The following is a 21,527-nucleotide window of genomic DNA, read 5'->3' on the forward strand; positions in this document are numbered from 1 at the left end:
CATTGCTGCATATGAAACGTGGGCTGCCTTTGGTCCCCGCCAGTGCCGTGCTTTGTGTCATTTGTCTTTGGCCCTTGACTTCATCTCTGTCTCCTTCCAGCTCACTCCCCACCCCCTTTCAAATACCTTCCCAACTGTATCTTTTGCTTCAAAGCAGCTCAGTTCTCCAGTGAATAGCCTGGCACTCTTTGAAGATCTAAGCTTCCCCTTCATCACTTGTTTTGGCTGTTTTCACTTTTCTGTCGTGAGCATCTGATCCACCCACTGGAGCTTCCTATTCTCTGACAGCCATTTATGCCTCATTATCTCCTTGATGGTTGCATTTTTCACTCTGTCTTCTCTACTTAATCTTCCCAATCTTTTTCAAACATTCGTTTTCAAAGTTATTTCAACTTTCTCCGTTTGTTTTCATGTGCTAATGTCTCATGTCCTTATACCATCTTCAGGGCGATGCTCACCTTGACAGTCCTCTCTTCATTTGCAGATAATCTACCTCTCATCTGAAGTCCTGAAGAACCTCCTGTCAGTCTCTCATACACCCGATAGCTGAGCAAGTGACCCTCTGGACAGATTAATCAGGTAGGAATTAGGTTTCCATGGTGAGTCCTGGTCCTCTTCTGCTGAGAGGAAGAACATCCTCTTGATGGCAGAGGATATAAAATGGAGGCTCTTCCAGTACAAAGAGACATCTTGGGGCTTTTTGCTTTTCTCTCCAATTCCTTTCCCCAGGGAGATGCACGAACGCAGCCCTTGTTGTTACCATCAGTTCGTAATACCTATAGGGGATTGGTGTGGAAGGCTGTCCGCTTTCTGCGCAGAATTTCATTTTATCTCTAGTCCTGCATGGTTTTTGTTATCTTAAGCACAGGAGTTATTTATCACTGACCTTGAATAGCAGCTCTTGCACCATAAAAAGTCTGCTATTCCTTCCTGCAACCTTACTTAAATTTCAGGTTTTTTTCTCTGGCACTATTACAGTGCAAACACCTGCTCTGTATACCACAAAACCACTATTTTTTTAAACACTCTTCCTTCTGCAAGGTGCAGCCGTGCCCTGCTTGGTTACCTGCGGGGGATGCCTTTGCGATGCTCTCCCTTTCCTAACTGCCCTCTCTAACATCTATGACAACCACATCTGATATTGTTTTAAGCTATTCTTTTTCAGCTAAAAACATGGGACAGTACTTAGCTCCAAAAGTTTTATCGTGTTCTCTTCTGTGTCTCCTCTTTATGGAGAGGAGAGATTTCTTCTGGGTGGATAGTGTCTATAGTACATCCTGGAAAACACATCCTGAGACATCCCAGAGCTTGCAGGAGATGCCACTGTGCATGCTTTAAAGCTGATTTCTAGAGATGTCCTTCAGTGCCCACATTTGCAAAGTTGTTGAAGGGAGGGTTGGGGAGCTGGCAGCAAACCACCGCTCCAAACGATGCACCCAAAACTTGTTAAATGTTAGAGGCCGTTTCTGCATGACCCACAAGAAATGAATTATCCCAAGGGGTTTCCATTGCCAGGAGGTACCAAGCCAGCAAAACAACAGAGAAAAAGTGGTTTGTGTTGAAACTCATCTCTAAAAAAGAAAACCCAGTTAACCGAATGGCTTCCAGTCTGACTTTAAAAGGCTACATCACATCCCACCTAACAAAAATGTAAGGTATTGTTGTTGCACAGCTGGAAGGCTTGATACCCTCTTTCTTCAACAGCACATCAAAATGCAGTGCTTTACCATGCCGAGGATTTGTTTAGATCCAACCAAGTTGCAGGTAGCGGTTGATATCTGGTCAGCACAAGATTTGGTACCTTCTTTCTGTCGATACTCATGTTAGCATGGAGAGGCTGCTTGGAAGCAAGGTCCCACTTTGGTAAGTATGTTACAGACAAATACTTGGAGATAACAGTGCCCTCATGATGAGCCTGCACTGTAAACAGAGAGGAGAGTTTATCCAGAGAAGAAAGGCAGAATTGCAATCCCCGCTCTGTAGTTAGGGAAAATCGACCTCATGGCATTCGCAAGGTGACACTTGACCCTCCGGGATGGGCAGCAACAAATCTCCCATGGGCTTCAGCGGCAGCAGGATCTTTTCCAAAGTTGATCTGCCCAGCTGCACTTACTCTGCTCGCGATAAGTGAAACCTCTTTATTTCCATTTTTTTTTCTTTTTAAATTGTTATTAGTGTTTCTGTAACTCTTACAGAATCTCTGAATCAAAACAGAGGGAGAACTGCACATGGCAAGGCAGTCAAATAGCTGTGTACTCTATTTCTTCAGTAAGAACAGATTAACAGACTTTCTTTAGATGAATCTGACCTGTGCCTCATCAGAGACAAAATTATGACCATTTTTTTCAAGTCAAATAGCACGCCCCCCTTCTTTACCTTAAAATTACTTTCTTACATAGAAAAATAATTAAAAAAATACCTCTTTATCCTTTTCATAGAGATTCGCTTCCTATAAAATACATCTTAGATTTGCCCTGTTCCTGTGGTTCCTTGTAGAACCAGGGGATCACTACGTTAATGCTTTAAACACTGCAATTCAACAGAAGCTGAGGATTCCAATGCCTTAAAAAACCCCAACTTTAAGACTAATTTGAAAACCCAGCTTTAGGTCACAGGCGTTTATTGATTTTTTTCTTATATATCCTCCCTCTCGTGTTCCTTGCCGTTAGAAGATTTTTTTCTGAAACAGTAATATCTTGCTGCCATAATTTAAGCAGGCCTTTAAATTTCTGCAGGTATCACAAACTTTCAAACCAATCTCATGGTAATAATTTATCTTAATAACCTGCTAACTTTCCAAGGTATTGATCTGGCATCGTATCCTCACGGCGCCTCATGCGTCCGTACGTTTCTGCGGCACTTCTGTTGTCTCCCTGACTTGTGTTGGCATGCTTGCCTAAATGTGACACTGTTAAAATCGACTTTATAAAAATGATATAAATGTTGAAACCAAGAAAAAGAGAAGAAAAACACAATCCTACACCCCCAAGCCTTGAGCTTCCTGGTGGGGATGTGAAGCAACTCAATTTGCCCAATTTTCTCCTTTGGAAATTTCCTTTTGGCCGTTGCCCTTACCTCCTAACCTGCAATAATCACAACAGTTGATAAAACTGGGAGATTTGGATTTTGTGTCATCTTTTGTTCATTACACCTGCAGGAAAACGGGCTTACTGCAGTCCTCAGGAACTTCCTCCCCTTGCCTTTCTGGAGATTTTTTTCCCCGGTGCCGCCTGCCAGAAGAACTGCGCTGTTTCCCACTGAAGCTTCTCTTGTTCAATTTTTCATACTAAAGGTGGGTAAGCACTTTCCAAGACAAAATAAGCTGCCTGTGTTATTTCCTGGAAAGTCCCGTGTTTTCCAAAAATCACAATTCTTTTTATAAGCCCATTGGAAACAGGTATATTTAGTAAAATATGTTCATTAAAATCTCTTCCCTTCAGAAAACTGTCGCACTAGTGGACGCACTGCACCATTTTCCTTCTGAAGGCAGCAGCTTTTACGTACCACCAAGCGTTGCTCTAGCACTTCAGAATAAATTAGCTAGTCGAAAGGGTGTCGGAAAATTGTGGGGAAAAAAAAAGAGCTAGGAGCTGATTTGAGATTTTACCGAGTCACTGGAAAGCTATTATCTATGTGCAACCATGACGTAGTTTATGACAACATGCTTCAAAGATTTAGCTTATTTATTTTACTGACAAGGTGGCACCTCACCCAGAGGTGGTAAGCCTGTGAGAATTGGCTTTGTGTTGATGAGCAGTGACAGTCTGAGCAAGGGACAGTGTTTGGGCCACAGTTACCATTTTATGGATTATCTCGTTTGCTCATTGAGCTCTCCAAAATCAATTCAAATGGGGTCCAACCCTGCCAAATGCTTTCTATGTGATTTACCAGTCGGTTATGCAGTGATTGATAATATCAGCTAGAGTGAAAAAAAGTCCAGAGTGTTATGATCTAGAGCTCAGTCTCCACAGGAGAGAAAAGAAAGAGAGGCAGATGTCTGGCTGAGATACTCTGAGCAGTGAAAGAAAGTGTGGAGGAAGGGAAGGGTGCTGGAGGAGTGATGTCGGCATCCTTGAGCATTGCACTGTAGACAGATCGTGTGGGCCAGGAAGGAGCACAGTGGGAAAAAAAAAATATATGTGTGAATGAAATAAGATGTTGACTATTTTTGTCTAGCAACTAAGAAAAAAAGAAAGCAGTGAGCCAGAGATATAAAACATCATAGCATAGATGAAATGGTCTGCAGTGGGGAAATAAAGAAGCATAAATGTTTGATAAGGATTACCAAAGTAGGGGATAGAATAAAGACAGAGGGATAAATAAAGGTACAAGAAGATCTGAGCTCCTAAAGCATGCGAGAAACGGGAACCCGGGTGGTACGTCACTGGGGCTATGGGAGAGCTGAGCAGAGGAAGTTAGTGACAGAAGAGCCTCAGGCAAATCAGCAGCTGTCAAATACAAGAAGGTCCTGGGAAACGGCTAATAGAGTGGTTGTACATCCCACAAGACTCCAAAAATCGAGGCACCTTCTACAGGACGTCTGGCCTCACTGATGTCAGGGGTTGCTTTGCCTTCAGCATCAACAGAGCCAGGATTTCTCCTCTGGTCTTTGGGTGGTGTGTGCCTGAAGCAAGTACTTTCTTGACCAAATTGTTTATCCTCACACATCTTGACTCAATAACCCAATGCAGAGGAAAACGTCATGACTCTATCATTGATTGGTGTATATTGGCTTGTACACTTTTTGTCTTCGAAGGACCTCTATCAATTCAGGCCAGCCAAAGGGCCTACATTGTTGGATCTGATGTACTTTGCGCAGAAGACAGCAGTAGAGATAAGATTCAATGACTATAATTGATCCAAACTGGATCACCAGATAGTTACTGTAGTACTTTGGCAGCTGTCTGTAGAACTAGAGGAAACAGTTTCTAGTCTGAGGATCGACATCTTTGTAATAAGGTAGGGGGTGATGTCTTTGGGGTTCAGAGGAACCTGCTTACTCAAAACTCCCGTTAGGGAAGGCTCCGCAAGGCTACCGCCAACGTTAACAATTAAGTGTGTTTTCTTGTGTGGCAAGTTATTATAGCTTGTCCAAAATCAGGAGGTTAATGGAAGGATCAGAAATGAAACGGGAATCTCTTTGTAAAGACTATGAGAAACAGAGCCTATTTCACAATATTTTAAATACGAACCTTACTTTTTCTTACTCTTTCGTAGTTTTAGTCGAAGATTGACTTTGCCAACAGGAAACTCATTAAATCATTGCAGGCTATCTCATTTCAGCACATCAATAGCTTCTCTGTTTTCCAAATGAAACATCTAGAATGGCTTTCTAAGGACTCAGAAGTTTTCTTGAACGAAGTGACATTTTCAAGAAGTTTTCTCAGGGACTTTATCCAGAATGAGTGAAGTCCAGCTGGGTCTGTTGGTTGTTTTTAAGATGCTCTGAATTAGGTCTGTCTTGCAGGATACCTTCCAGTGCATCTCAAGCTTGGTGAGAATTTCTGGTCTGCGTAGGCAACACATGCAAGGGATTTCTTCCAAATGAAGCAAATTTATCCAATTTCCTTTTCCTGTAGGTTTCTTGCATTCAAGTCGCTTGGATCTCGTCCTTGGTTAGCATCGAAGGCCTCTGGTCTCTTCACTCCCCACTTCTCCAGCCATCAGCTTTGCCCCCTGCAGACGCTCGCTAATGCAAGCAGAAGGGCTCTTTAGAGAGGAGCCTCTTTGGGGAGCTGCCATTTCACCATTTGGCCTTCTCGCTTCCTTGTTCCTACAGGCTTGCACGCCAAGTATTTGAGGACCAGCTTTGGCTGAAAACGCAAGGCTTAAAAGTTAAAGAAAGCTGAGAACGCGTCCAATTTGCACCAGAGGGAGCCTCTGAAATTCATTTTGTTGGAAGACGACGTCCGATCAGCAGTACACATATGGCATAAGTGTTTGAAAAGTTCGTAGCCTGGCAAGCAGAGCCGTGCTGCTCTCATCCAAGCTAGCGGCAAAGAGACCGGCCCATCTGTGAGCAAAGTCCTTGGGCTGGGGGCTGTTGTCCCCTTCCCTTTTTTTTTCTTTGCTTGTTTTTTTTTTTCTCTTTTTTTTCCCCACTCTTTCATTGTCATTTTTAAAAGGAAGTAACAGCATTTCAGGAAGATGGTGCGGGCAGCACGATTGGATTTATTGCATTTCCACTATCTGCTTCTCATTAATATTGATTTTTTAATATTTCTTCTCTGACAGCAAACATGACTCTTAAAAAAAAAAAAAAAATCCTCTCCAGTTCCCAGCTTTTCATGAATGGAAGATACGTGCCTTACTCACTCTGAGCAAAACATTTACTGCTTCTCTCCATGGTTAACTACAGTTTTTCGCTTTATTGTCTGGCACCCCTAAACAATTGCTGCGAGTTTCTCACCAAAGTCTGCAACTGAGAAAATAATTTCTTGAGAGAGAACTGTGTTCACGAAGTTCAATCATAACATGCCGCTCATTTTTCTAGACTCAAGTCTCATATAATGCTGGGGCATTATAGTGCACTCTAGTAATTAATAAGATTGCAGATTCCTGGGAAATGGGCTAGAGAAAAGTTCCAAGTGGTAAATTATTTCTTGATGCCAGAAGGTGATTTTTTGTTGTTGTTGTTGTTACCCCTCCCACATTTTCAGACTAAGGAGTGAATTCCTCTCCCCACCAAATAAAGGCAACTGGCCTAAAATGGTAAAGAAAGATAGGAGAGCATTTGGCTTTTTATTTTTTACCCTGTCTGATACCTGCAGAGCTGGACCAGTTTGAAACACAAAGGAAACAGCTTTTTCTCCTCCAGCAAGGGTGACGAAAGCTCTCCTGAAAGCTGCTGCTCCTGACTAGCAGACCGCAGACCTGGGCGGCGTGAGGATCGTGCCCGCGCATGGCTGCCTCGGACCCCACACCCAGTAAGCTGGGTTTGCTCATCGCGTGCGGCGTGACCTGCCCTAGCCTATGTCCAAGAAATGCTGTGATCTGCCTTCTCATTTAAACTTGAGCTGGAAGGGAAAGGGTATGTGTGTGCCTTCCCTTAACCTCTAGCATATGTTTTTTAAAGAATGGAGATTTGGGGAGGAAGGGGGAAATCTGTTAGATGGGAAACACTGTTTTTTTTCCCCATGCCAGGGCAGATGCGTGTGTGTCTGGAGAAGGACGATGAGTATGAGATCATAAGTCTCCAGGAAATAAGGCCCAATGCACTGAAATGGAAACTCACTTTTATTGACTATTTCAGACTCTTCTGTTTTCCTGAAGGCAACTTGCTTGTCACAGGCAAAACAAATTAAGGACTAGGCCACTGTCAGCAAGCGAGCTGGTCCTCTTCTCGCTCCAGAAAAATCCCCAACTTGCCCAAATTAGCCAAATTGAGAAAGGTCAATCCTTCTTCACAGGCCATCCTATGCCCATAAGCCGGGGTGTCCTCCAGGGATGCTCTGCGCCCCCCGCTCTGCTTAAGGGCTGGGGGTGAGGAGGTGCACACTGCACAAAGCAGATTAAAAAATAAATAAATCCCCTTTTGAGAGCTGATCCGCTGCTTACAGCTGTAGCTTTTCTTCCAATATTGAAGAACGCATTTAAGTGCCGTTCAAGCATCCACACACAGCCCAGCAGTCATACTTGGATTTTTTCACCACATTTCAGACTGATTTAACATTGGGTGCATTGCAAATCCCCCAAAACAAGGGGAGCGAGGAAGACGGGAAGAGAGATGGGGAAACTGGAAGGATCACGTGGCGATGGACGGCTGGAATGGTGGGATTGACACCTTTTCGATCACTGGGTGTTTGAAAGGGATTTGAAAGGGGGTGTGAAGTTATCAATAGCTGTCAGGAAGCGTTGCCCGTGTTTGCTGCTTCACTTGCAGCTCGGTGCTTAAAATGGAAAGATTGATTGGTTTCAGAGCGTGCCGTAATCGATATGGCACGTTTGGATGAATATTGCAGCTTTCCACTTAATTAGAGGTGACTCGGTTGTTTAGTATTTCAAATCAGTAAAATGATTGTGTCAACGCTGTAATTTCCTATGAAGGGAAATATCACCTTATTTTCTGGTCTTTGCTTTGTTTTATGCATATGCATCCTTATTTCTGCATTTGCTTATGCTGTTTGCATATGCAAAAGTGAATATGCTTCAGTGTTTTTGCAGGCTAGGATTGAGCAGAATTTGTCTTTGAGCAGAGCCTGACATAAAAGCTTAATCTGCAGCCGAAACACTTGCTTTTTCTTTTTTTCTCACAGGGATGTAAAAGGAGAACAGAGTAATTGCATGGAGCGTGGTCATTGTGCTCCAGCCCTCGAGCCCCGGTGGTCAGCATCTTTGCAAGCGATTGCGGAGCCTCCAGCCCTCGCTCGGGCTGTCACCATCTGCAGTGCTACAGAGACGACACCTCAAAAACCAGGCTGACCCTTACTTATGGCTTCATTTGTAGCGTGATGTTTGAATGCCACCAGAGAATGCCAAGCGACGCCCTACAGCTACGTGTCTGATGAGCACATGCCTTGTGCCCTGACTGGCCCTGGCACTCCCGGGGCCACGAGGTGAGCAAAGGGGGTCTCGTGGCTTCTCCAATTAGCCGGTTTTCCAGCACACACCGCAGGTGCCCGAAGGGGATTTGTGCCTGCTAAGGCAGTCAGCTGTCCCTGCAGGGAGATGTGCTGATGAATTAATCATGCAGGACTGAAGTACACTGGTATGAAGGAAGAGCAAAGGACCCTGTTGTCACAGGCACTTTCAGGGTTAGGGGCAGACTTAGGTGCCCCAAACCAGACCTTTAACAAATTTCAGGTGTCTAACCCCATAAAATCCAGATCAGGACAACGCGATCCAGGATCAGGACAACACAGTGTCTCTGACCCGCCCGACCAGACACTGACAATACCGGGTCCTTTCCAAGTGTCATTTGCTTTTAAAGATGCATCTGTCAGAGAAAGGGGCAGACCTGCCTCTCACAGATGTAGAATCCGAGAGGCCAGAGTTCGCATGGGGGAAGAGTGAGATCCGAGTCGTAGCCTTCCCTGAGGCCATGTGTGGCCACGCTTGCGCTCTCTGGTTGCCACCCCACCTAATCAGGTTATCATCTGCCCCGTGGGAGTGAGGGGACGGGGACAACGGTCCCTGTCTTGCAGAGCTGAAACCACAGGTCTGGGCAGCACGGGGGGGATGTAGATGCCTGAGCAAAGCTTTGCTGCCACGCTGACATCAAGGTGCCTGAAAATTCATCCTGGAGGCACCCATGTCACCGTGCGGAAGAGCCTGTAGGTCCTGTCCTTTCACAGCTACTGGCAACCACTGGGTCCCAGCGTGGCCGGCAGTTGTCTCGACAGGTGCCGAGATGGATATGGCTTTGCCCTGCTTGAGTGCAGGGAGCATTTGCAGAGACACTGTCTGCAAGAGAGCAACTGACGAATGGACCCAGGGAGGCATACAAAGATAAATGAGCTCCATAACCCTTGGCTTTGTCCACTCTTCTAGTCTTTAATAACACCCGAGACGAGGTTAATCTGCATCAAATGTCTCCAGCAGCAACGCGAGCATGCTGAGACGGCCTATTGCATAGGCTTTTAGCACACCTCATCACAGTTTTTTTACCTGTCACAAGACTATTTAAGCTTGATGCCTGGCAATCAGCTGCCAATCTGCTGCCTGGAGAACCGGTTCAGAACAGGACGTTGGGTTGGTGGTCAAAGGAGCCTTTTTTTTATATGTAGGTGTATATATAAATATAAATATAAATATATATGTGTGTGTATATATATAAAAAACCTAAATACAGCCTTACTCCTTCCCAGCATCTGGGTCTGCCCAGCTGTCCCCGGCAGCGAGCGCTCACAGGGTCTCCTCTGGTGTTGCCAAACCCCTGCAAAGGCAGATTTCCTCCAACGCGAATAAAAAAGGGGTGATAATCCATGGCTAAGCTGCAACAGGAGCCTGTCTGGGGACCCTCGGCGTCAGCCAGCATGAAACGCCTAAGCAAGCAGCCTGAACTGCTTGCTGACTTCTGCCTTTGGTTTCACAGCTGAAGCTTCCAGTCCTCCCCAAATTGTACCCGTGCCTGTGGAAAGCGAAAAGGGAAAACAGGAAAGAAAAGGACAAAAAGCTTTTGCTCATTTTGGTTTGGTTTTAATTGCTGACATGTCAAAATTTGAAACACTCCAATTACCTCCCAGCAGCTCGTTGGAGATATTGAGTGGCTTCTGTTGGTATTTAAATATGCAGCAGAGTGGTGCGGGATCTAATTAGGGACTGTCTGATTGTGATGATGTTGTTCTGAGAAGCAGCGGTCTCTGGGAGACCAGAACAATCTTTGAGGTAAGCAGAGAGACGCTCGCCATCAGAAGGGGGCCGTCATCGTTCCTTGAGAAGAAAGAGATGAAATTAGACCATCCTTCATTTCAAAATGGGATTCCTTCACCCGCAGGTTACCAGGACCAAGCCTGAAAGCTGTGAGCAGTGGAGATGGGCGATGATGAGACAATGACGACTTCCAAATGTTTCTTTCATTGTAATAGCTTGAAAATCCTGTGAAGCTGTGAAAGTTTCCTCCCTGCCCCCCAACTGATTTGGACTTCAAACCAGTCTTTTCTAAGAGGTTTTTTATACAATTGTCCTCTTTTTTTTCATCCCTTCTTCTCTCTTTCTCTCTTCTCCTCTATAACCTCTCTCCTTGCCTTTAATATCCACCAGCGCGTTATATTTCCCCCACCACGCGCTGCCTGCGAGGCACTGGGGAGGAGAGAGCGTGGGTCTTTTTGAGGGCAGGGGTTGCTGGGCATTGCCCACCGGCAGGACCAGACCTCCCCGGTTGTCCCTCCAGAGACTGCCACGAGCAGGTTCCACAGCTCCCAGGGCACAGCTCCTGCCGACGCTGGAGGAAATTGTACAAAGTCAAGTGAAATTCAACTTTGCATCCCCCCTACCCCTGTAGCTCTGCTTGCCATCCCCAAACCCTAAGGCCTAAGCTGCCATCAGCAAAAGCAAAGTGTAAAAACGTCACAAAACACCCATCTGGAATGTGGCAGGTGGGCCTGTGCTTGGCTTTGTTCTTGAGATCTTTCTCATCCTGGCAGTTTTGGTAAGAATTAAATCATCTAAATTCTCTAGCGCTTTTATTTGCATGTATCGATTCCTGGAGAGTCAGGAAGTTTAAATTGGAGTGATTGATCAGTGTGGCGTTAGCTCTGATCAATACAGCACCTTTAAATGAATACAGTCATCTTGCACTTAATTAGAGATGACTTGGTTATGTCGCTGAGCATTTCATGTCAGGATGGGTACCCGATGCAGCTGTTCAGCTCGCTGCAAGGGGGAACGTGGCTGGAGAGTGGTTCTGGTTTGCCCATAGATGTATAAAAGCAGATGCAGAGGCAGCAACAGAAATTTGGAAGGGGACCATTAGCCCAGCACTCTCTACTTTTGCTGAGAGATGGTGAAAATGAAAAGCAAAGGACCTTCTGCGTGAGTAACTCATGCTTGCAGCGCCGAGGTGGAGCATGGCATCTCTGCTTTGTGCTGCAGTGAATATTCAAGTGTCCCCAGCAGAACGGCCTCCCAGCAGCAGGAGAAGCACCTCTGCCCCCCGAACCCTCTAGGACATAGCTGAGGCCCTCAGGCAGGAGAGGAGAGCAGGGTTGAGGAGGGTACCGGAGCATAGCCCCCGTGCCATGGTCAGGTAGCGGGGTAATTGCCGAGCTGCCGCACCACACCGAGTAGGCCTCTGCCTCATATGTCATGGTGAACAGCTGCGAAAGAAGGTTGTGTGTTTTTCAATGAAACAAAAATGTATTTGACCCGTAGAAAAACCTTTTTTAAGTGAAAAAAATCCCCTAAAAAAAAAAGATAAAATAAAAATAAGATGCCCACATGATTGTTTATTTCCACTTCGTCTGACAGCATTTATGAATGTTCCAGTTACTGATCCTTTTGCTCTGAGGATTTTGTATGTCGGGGTTGTAAGTCTGTGAGCCGTACGGACGTATGCCAACGTATGGCCGGACACTGCGAGAGATACCCCCGGCACCCTGAAGCACGGCGGTCCCTGGGGCAGAGGGGTGTGGGGAGCGTGTTCCCCCTCTGTTCCTGCCCCAGCACAGGCACCTGCCCGTCCCTGCTTCTAGAGGAGCATCCCGAGTGCCGGCATCCCCTCTTTCGGGGTTTGCCCGAGGTGACGGGAGGCAAGGCCAGGTCCGAGCTCGGTGCCCGGCTCTGCCGGCACTCGGTCCTGCTGGAGTTGGTTTAATTCCTGTGCTGTTCAGCACTGGATGTTTTGTCACAGATTCCCCAGTTGCACACGGGCAAAGCGCGGCTGAGCACTCATCAGGCATCGTTATTAAAATTTTATTATGTAAATTAATCGCATACATAAGCACTAGCATAGTACACTGCAGTGCAGGCTTTGCAGACTCAGAAAATGCCTGCAACTTCGCTGGATTGCTGCAGTTTGAAAATGTTTCCTTTCCCTTCCAGAAACACCAAAGCACACAAATGGGTTTTTCTTACCCCAGGGCAAGGAGATAAATCATCCAGCACAGAAAAAGGGCATCCGCCATAAGGAAGGAAGGAAGGATGCAGGGAGGCAGGCTGCCGCGAACGCAGCTCCTGGGTGCAGCGGCGTTAAGTACCACCACGCCATCGCATCGCCAGCGTGCTTTCTAAGGCATATTCCCCGATTTTGGACCAAATATGCTCAAGGTTTCCCCAGATCCTCATTAACTGTTTCCAAATAAATGTTCACTGTAGCTTGGCTGTTTTTATTAATATTAAAATGTTTCTTCCCCCCCTCCGTTTGCTTGTGCTGTTGGTCTTCAGCTACCATCACCCCGCGGTGGCTTGGGAGCCGTTTCTCTGCTGGCATTTGTTGGGCAGCCGTCCTTCCTCCTGGACCATGTGTCGTGGGAAAAGACTCAGTCTCGATATCCGTTGGACTGAAAACTTCTTCAGAAACGAGCTCCACAACGTTATTTTTCAATCTGCAGATGTAATCCCATGCTGGGTGGAAACGGAGTCCGACCGTGCCACGGCATCTCCCGTGTAATGTCACTTTGATGTTAATTTAACTCCCTGGGAGCCTTTCGTGAACGCAGGCGGTGTGCGATGACACAGACCCTCCAGTGGAGTAACTCTAGCCTGTCTGTATCTTCTTCCTGCTCCATGTCAAAAAAAATAATTGCAGTTGGAGCATTCCTCATCAGTTCATGGCATTACTGAAGACTGCATCTGCTAAACTGATTTATATAAAATAAAATAAAATAAAATAAAATAAAATAAAATAAAATAAAATTAAATTAAATTAAATTAAAATAAAATAAAATAGTGGGTGCAGAAGGTGACCCTGGATACAAGGGGATGGGAGATGAGCTGAAGAGTTGTGGGCTTTCGGGTGGGGAATGAGCCCCTGGGTGGGCGCCACCACGAAGGGCTGGAGATGGGAAATGAGGGACCCACATGCGCTGAGGAACCAGTTGTTTGATAAATTACCAGGCAAATTAAAATAATTAGACTACACTTCCTATCAGCTGATTTCAGTAATGAAGTTTGACTCTAACAAAATCAGCCGCTCAATTTCCCCCCCTCTGTCCTGGCAAAGGTGCGGGAAGACACAAAGAGTTGAACCAGGGTCAAAACTGACTCTGTGCACGGCTTCATCCCATGGCACCAAATTCCCAGCTCAGCATTTGGGGAGGGATTTTTAAACTTTCTTTTAAACACACACGTTTCGTCGTGGTGTCCCCCACCTCACCCTTGGGCACCTCGGACACAACAGAAAAAGGAGCACGTGCTCCCTGTCCATTGGAATTTAGGGAAACCGGGAGAAACACAGGCACATCGGGGTTGGGAGATGTCCTGCAAAGCTGCGTAGCTCCATTACCGGCAACTCTGTGATGCTGCAGAAGGTTGCAGATGTGTTTCCTCCACGGCACGTTTCTTCTTAAGCCTGTCCAGCTGCCTCTGTGTTCCTGGCAAAAATTGAAAGATTAACAGAAAATCATGAGATTAAAAAAAAAATAAAATGCAAAAGATGTCAAGAGCTGGGCAGTAAATAACCCAGCAACACTTGCATTGCTCCCGAGAGTTGGCACACGTATGCAGAGATGCGAAAATCTGTTTGCACTGCTCCTTGCACTCCCTCACCCTTCAAGGTCAAGTATTCCCCATTGGATGCATGAAATACTCAGACACACACATGCACGAGAAATGTATAGAGGCTCTCAGCTTTCAGAAGTGATACAATTTTTGTCCTAATAGGAGAGGTAAGAGGGACTCCAATATCGCAATCCTCATGAATAAGGAGTTGCTCGCGGCCCCGGGTCAGTAATTTTGGGTTCACTTCCTAAAGAACCCGAGTCCTCCACGTGCTCTTGTCTCCCATCAACCCAAGTCCTCCCTCCTCGGCAGCACCATCTGACTCAAAGGATGGGTTTGATGGATGGCCATCTTCTGTGAGGTGCCGGGCTCCTGCAGCCCATGTCCTGGAGGTGGACGAGAGGGGGTTTAGCTGCAGGTTGAAGCTTGTGTGGAACAAGGGGACCCAAAGCAAAGCTGGGCAGATGCTCCTGAGCTGGGGACGAGGCACAGGACATTGGCCCCACCATGGAACCTCAGGTCACCCGCAGCTGCCTGTGGACGGAGCCCTGATGCAGTGCATGGCCTGGGTTGAGCTAAAGCACAAACCAAGCCGCTGTTAAGTAACAAACTGCCTGGAAGGAGTTCTTCTTTTTGGTGCGTGTGAAACAAAGCATTTGGGATTTCCCTGCAGAAGGTAACAGGAGAGTTTCCTCTTGAAACTGTTCAATTTTGGATAAATATTGTTTTTCATTCTAAAGACAGATTTAAATGTATTCAGTGTGAGAGGGAGGCAGGAGCAGGAGGGGACACCGGGAACGCTGTGGGGACATCAGGTCCGTCTTTGGGAGGAGGAAGCCGTCCCGTCACCCTTGTGGAGTAATGCCCTATAGCGGCACCGCCACCGCCGCTCCCCTGCATGGGTCAGGGTGGGTTAAGTAAGCGGCAGCTGGACTCTAACAGAGGTTAGAGTCAAGAGGATTTTTTCAATATGCCTTTTTTATAATCTCCTCTTAAGCAGACCCACTCAAAGAAAGCTGTCGTTATTTTAATCTCTTTTTTCCCCTTCCTACTCCACAAATGCACTTGGCTTTCTAAGACTTAAGAGGCAATTTTATGGAAGAAAACATGAGAATTTTTAAATGTTTATTTTAGACACGTTCCTAACGATGTACTTGCCAGGGAACAGGGTTTTTTGGCGGTTTATTTTTTTTTTTCTTATGAGAGAAAGAAATGCCACCACAGGCCATTACAGATCAATGAGATGGCAGGCATGCTCTCGACCGCACACCCAACTCTCAGCTCTGCATGCCCTGTCTGCCCTCAGCCCCACACATCAGCCCTCTGGACCGAGATCTCCATCTGTCGGTCCTGCCCCCCTCCTCCCTCGCACCTTCGACGACAAGGGCTCCGTCACCTCCCTGTAATTGCAGACTGAGCCGTGCTGCCAGGCAGCAGGGATGTGACGCAGGGTACCCGCGGGGACAGCAAGGCAGGACTTCGGGGTTTGCACCAAAGCCATGCCAGCAAATATTTCCCTTGTGCTGGGCTTTTTTTTACATTTTATTTTATTTGTCCCTCATGTAGTTAAAAGTCAAACCTTTCAGCCCCATCCTCCTGTGGGGTCCTTTTTATTAAAACCTAGAAGAGAGTTTCCTCAGGGCTGCTGCAGGAGTTCAGGCCCTTCCTGGAGCAACACTATATTTGTGGAGGAGCTTGAGATCTCTCAGCCCTGAAGGATGCACTTGCAGCCGATGTTTGCCACATTTTTTTCCAGCTGCTGTCAGGTAATGCTATAAAGGGAAGAGCTGCCTCCCATAATTAAAAAAAAACAAAACAAAACCCCCCACATTTTGGCTTGGAGAGCTCATGCCCCACCGGTGCAAGTGGTTCCCCCAAACAAGGTACCACCTGGCGAGGCAGGGTGAGGCCAAATGGCCACAGCTGAGGGAGATTTAGCACCACCGTGCATTGCACCTCCAGCAGCCTTAAAAGGCCCAGGGGGGCAGATCTGAGCATGTTCTGCTGCAGTTGGGTGGGTGTGTGTGTGCGCTCTCCTAGCAAGAGGCTTTGGGAGGAGGTGAGCCTGGGCTTGGGTGTTCAGGTTCAACTCTGCCTTGCTGAGCTGGACTGGAAACTGCATTTAGGATGGGAGCTGTGATGCTCCATCTCCTGCCAGCCTCAGTGTAAGTGGTATTTAGCTGATTCTTAGTGAGTTATGGATGTTAAAACTGTTTTGCTTTTGGTTAAGTTTATAGAAAGTACCTGTGTGTTCAGAGACTCTGCAACCTTGTGTGTCTCTAGGTTTGTGTTAGTCTTCTACTGAGAATTTTAAAGTAAAGGGCAGCAAACCTATTCCTTAGAAAACTTGATTTTTCTGAGAACATCTTTTCAACTTGTCCCCTCTCCCAAAGATGGGGGGAAGAGAGGAAACAATAAGAGTTGATCTATGTGTAATCTGAGGGTGAGAAAGTCGTGATCCTGGGCGCCTAAGCTAGCTACTTATTACTTGCCCTGGCGATCAGACACAAAGGTTCACTGGAAATGGGAGGAGAAGGTACTCTGTGGAGTAGCTATGGGAGACAGCTGGCTGTTTGCATCTCAGCCCACACAGGCTGATGTGGGGAGAGGTGGCTGTAGGGGCCTTGTGGGCCTGATAGGTGAATCAGGGATAGTCTCTGCAGCCAGCTCTTCTCCCAGCTCCTGTGAACATGGTCCAGAGCAACCTGGAGGTCCAAAACTGGATTTGGTGCAGCTGGAGGCCATCTGCCCTGTCTCTTACTTGTGACTAATTTTGACACTGTGTTGATAGTGTTCTTGTAAACTTGCCTGACAAACATTTAGTGTAGTTTGCTGGAGAGAAGCTGTTTTCAGTGGTGTGACCTTCAGCTGCAGGGGGTTTCTGAAAGCCAAGGCACGAGTGCTTCCCCCTCAGCTCCCACCTGCCTTCAATGCTTTGTCGCTTGCCCCAGCACGGGGCCGTGGCAGTGACCGGCTGTGGAGCTGCAGCCCTGATGGCACTACAAACCTGGCCAGAAATTGTTGCCATGTTTCAAACATCTAAAACTCTGCCCTTGGTGTATGACGTTACTGAAGGGTGGCTTGTCACAGTTGTAAAGCTGATGCTGTAATTAAAGCAGAAGCTGCTCCAGGTAAAGAAGCCCAACTGCAAGGCTGCTATGGGGCAGGCAGACCTGGCAAAGGCTAGATCAAATGCTTGGTGGCATCTTAAAACCCAGGGAGAAGAATACATTGTGTACTTGTGCTGGTCTTGGCTGGGGTAGAGTTAGTTTTCCTCATAGTAGCTAGTATGGGGGTAGGGTTTGGATTTATGCTGAAAACAGAGTTGATAATACAGGGATGTTTTTGTTATATAGAGATGGTTTGTGTTACTGCTGAGCAGTGCTTACAGAGTCAAGGCCTCTTCTGCTTCTCACAGGGCCTTGGCAGTGATTTGGCTAGGGGTGCGCAAGAAGTTGGGAGGGGATGCAGCTGGGACAGCTGACCCCAACTGACTAAAGGGATATTCCATACCACATGATGTCATGCTCAAGCAAAAGTGAGGGATGAAGATGGTGGGGGGAGAATGTTTGGAGCAATGGCATTTGTCTTCCCAAGTAACCATTACATGTGATGGAGCCCTGCTTTCCTGGAGATGGCTGAACACCTGCCTGCCCAGGGGAAGTGGTGAATGGATTCCTCCTTTGCTTGTGTGTGTGGCTTTTGCTTTAGTTATTAAACTGTCTTTATTTCACCCCATCAGTTTTCTCACTTTTACCCTTCTGATTCTTTCTCCATCCCACTGGGCTGGGGGCGGGGGGATGTTAGTGAGCGGCTGCGTGGTGCTCAGCTGCTGGTTGGGGTTAAACCATGACAGTCTTTTTTGGTGCCCAACATGGGGCTCAAAGGTTTCAGATAACAGATCTGATTGGAATGTGCTAGATCAAGTTTATAGCTGTTATTGCTGTTTGGCTATTAACTGGCAGGCTCCTGTGCTTGCCTTAGTGTGTAGTGGAGTGCTCTTAGTGGCTGCTCTTTGCTGTAGCTGCTCGCTGTACTGCTGCTCTTACTGTGCTGTGCCTGGGAACGTTTTGATAATGGCAATGGCTGTGTGCCTGGGCTGGGAGATGGTCAGGGCATCACTGCTGTTGCTGTGCTGCTGTCCTGGACAGGCTGGAACTCCTGTGTGAACTCAAGGTAAAGGGACTGTGATTTGTAGATGAGTCCATGTGGGAGCAGGACACCCTGAAGTATCTGTGGCTATGAATAAGTCCTCACCAGAGCAGGTTTTATCTCAAACCATCTGTGTCTGATTGTGTCTGTGCTGCAGCAGGTGTAACTCTGAAGGGATTGTGGCCCAAGGATAAGTCCATAGTAGAGAAGGTACACCTCAAAACATCTATGGCTGTAGGTAAGCCTGTGCTGCAGCAGGTACACCTTGAAGCATCAGTGGCTGTGTCATGCTGGAGCACCTCAAAGCATGTGGCCATGGATGAGCCCATGATGGAGCAGATTTATTTCTGAAGGGACTGAAGTGGTTGTGGGTAATAAGGCCATGCTGGAGCAGATATATCTCTGGAGGCATTGTGGCCCATGGGTAAGGCCACACTGGAATAGGTGCACCTCAAAGTGGCTGTGGCTAAGTCTATGCTGCAGTGGGTATACCTCTGGAGAGACTGTGGCTCATAAGGTTCCACTTGGAGCAGGTGCACCCCTATGGGACTGCAGTCTGTTGGTAGGTCTGAGCCAGAGCAGTGGCAAAGGAAGGAGTTCATGGCAATGCTAAACCTATTGCAAGGGGACCAGGTGTGGGGATAGTAATGGAAATATCTTTAAATTGTTATAACCTGAGATTTGAGTATCATGTTACAGGAATTATGATAGCAGGAACCACCTGAACCCATGGAGGACAAGCCTTAAAGAAGCAGTGCAAGTGCTGCGGTGACCTGAGCTGGCTTTTGGTGCCTAGTAACTCCATGCATCACACCTGTCCTGAGTGACACCATCACAGATGGAGCCTAAAGTAATGAACTTTGTGGCCACTGTACAAGGGTGGCCCATAGACTAAGGGAATGCTATCTGCATATTACATCAAAGAATGAGAAGGAGGGTGGTGGTTAATGAGGATGTATTGGATAGTGTGGGACCTGAGCATGACACAAATAGTATGGAATAAGGGGTGGAGAATGTGCTGGTTTTGGCTGGGATAGAGTTAATTTACCTCATAGTAGCTAATATGAGGGTATGTTTTAGATTTGTGCTGAAAACAGCATTATAATACAGGGATGTTTTAGCTATTGCTGAACAGTTCTTACAGAGTCCTGGCCTCTTCTGCCAGGATACCCCACCCCACCAGGGAGTAGGGTAGGCTGGGGGTGCACAAGAAGTGGGGAGGGGATGCAGCTGGGACAGCTGACCCCAACTGACTAAAGGGATATTCCATATCATATGATGTTGTGCTCAGCATGTAAAGCTGGGGGAAGAAGGAAAGGGGAGGATGTTCAGAGCGATGGCGTTTGTCTTCCCAAGTAACTGTTATGTGTGATGGAGCCCTGCTTCCCTGGGGATGGCTGAACACCTGCCTGCCCGTGGGAAGGGGGGAATGAATTCCTTGTCTTGTTTTACTTGCATGTATGGCTCTCGCTTTACCTGTTAAACTGTCTTTATCTCAACCCACAAGTTTTCTCACTATTACCCTTCTGATTGTCCCCATCTTTCCACTTTGGGGGAGGGAACGAGCTAGTGGCTATGTGGTGCTTAGCTGTTGGCTGGGGCAAAACCATGCCAGTGCTATGAGAAGGGGAAAAATGACCACCAGTAAAGCTTTTCTCCGGTTTCGCCTGTCCTATTAACTAACTAAACTTTTTTGCATTTATTCCTGCCACTTACGCTTTATAATGTATACCACGTGCCCTTTTATATCCAAGGGCATGTGGCAGTCCTGCTTGACAGACTGCAGCTCTTTTCCATGCACAGCACAGTCAATCCATGCTGGGTCCAAAGGTTCACATCTAGGCTGTAATTTCCAGCTGCTGGGTTTGTTTCTATGACTTGTTTTTGTTTTTCCTTCTGCCCTTTGCCTCCTATCATGCTTGGAGCCCTTAAGATGCCTCACTCCAAGGAAGAAACAAGATGTTTTCAAGTCGCTGTTCCTGCCAAGGGTGATGACTTTGGCCCGAGGTGTGGACATCCAACCAAATGGAAAGCTGGTGAATGTGACCCGAGCAAAGCAACTCATCCTCTGGCAAGGCACACAGCCTGTGGCAGTGTCTGCTCCATAGAAGCAGTGAGGACAAGAGCTTGGCAGGATTAAGGTAAATAGTTTCAAATTTTTTTATTTATATGGTGAAGAAGACTGTAGAGAGACAGTCATACCCCAAAAGGAATGCAGAAGTAAACAGGCAAGGAGTGTGGGATGGAAGAACCACCTCCTGACCTACCCAGAGCATTAGTGAGTGTTTGCACTGGGATTTAGCAGCACTCTTTCTGTTTCTCAAGCCAGACACCAGTCTGTGGGACCTGTACTCCATCAGTGGATCAGGGCTGGCCAACCTCTTGGCTTTATGAGCCTATGTTCTCCCAGTGACCTGGGCCTTCTGAGGAGCTCTTGGCAGCTCAAAAGCCATGTTGTGCTTGGCCATTTGACCCTCTGCAGCTGTCAGGTGAGACTTTGGCTGGAAAGTCAGCTGCAACCTTGACTGTAATGCTCGTGGGTTTTCTGAGATCCTGCCTTTGTGTTTTCTCCATCTTCTCCTCCTGCTGCCCTCATCCCTGTCTGTGTTGGGGGAAACTCAGTCTCCTCCCTTGGAGGGGCCTGGCCCTGGGTCAATGTGTGCATTGGGGTCACTTCAGCCAGCTTTAGGACTGCTGCTTGCTGCTCCCCTCTTAGCTCTGCTGCATTGACTCTTCTGTGGATGTTGAGAGCAATTTTTTCTTTTGTCCTGGTGCTGCTCTCAATCTGGGTTGCTATCAGTGGTGCTCATGAAACTTGTCCTGTTGAAAGGGCCTGCATATGCAGCTTGCCCAACTCTGTTCCTCTTTGTTTATCGATGGGGCCGTGAATCACGGCATGTCTCTGCTTTCCACAGCCTTGCACAAACATGTGCCTCTTCACAGCTGTCAAGGACCCCTCCTGCTTGTACTTAGCCTGTCTGTGACAAGGGTGTCTGTGGGTGGTTAGTTTAATGATTGACACTACTTCAGCAATCTCTGTTTATGGGTTTTTCAGGACCAAGGAGTGCTCCTGATCCTCCTTATGTTTCCTGGATATTTCATGCCCTTGAAATATGCCACATTATGGAAAGGACATAAAGGCAGTATCAGGTAAGTTGAAACATGGGGCTGGGTCTTACTTTGGTGCTGCAGCTTCATCAAGAGTGACAGGTTTATGTTTGAGCTGACTGTAGATGGCAAGAATTAGGTTGTGTCAACTGAGTGTCTGTGAGACAGGC

General features: G+C 46.9%; 1 long non-coding RNA gene across 4 annotated transcripts; it reads left to right on the forward strand.

The window, feature by feature from the left end:
• The first annotated feature begins 488 nt into the window (after positions 1 to 488).
• Positions 489 to 13,229, forward strand: LOC142601171 (uncharacterized). Of its 4 annotated transcripts, none has more exons than XR_012834806.1 (4): positions 489 to 3,292; positions 5,580 to 5,936; positions 6,822 to 7,030; positions 7,660 to 13,229. It is a non-coding gene; the product is annotated as an uncharacterized LOC142601171 (long non-coding RNA). The 4 variants fall into 4 exon arrangements; XR_012834805.1 differs by having other exon boundaries at positions 8,256 to 13,229; XR_012834807.1 differs by having other exon boundaries at positions 6,822 to 6,926; positions 8,256 to 13,229.
• Positions 13,230 to 21,527: the final 8,298 nt, after the last annotated feature.

The sequence above is a fragment of the Balearica regulorum genome, chromosome 3 (genome assembly GCF_011004875.1).
Source record: "Balearica regulorum gibbericeps isolate bBalReg1 chromosome 3, bBalReg1.pri, whole genome shotgun sequence".
In the NCBI taxonomy this organism is placed as follows: Eukaryota; Metazoa; Chordata; class Aves; order Gruiformes; family Gruidae; genus Balearica; species Balearica regulorum.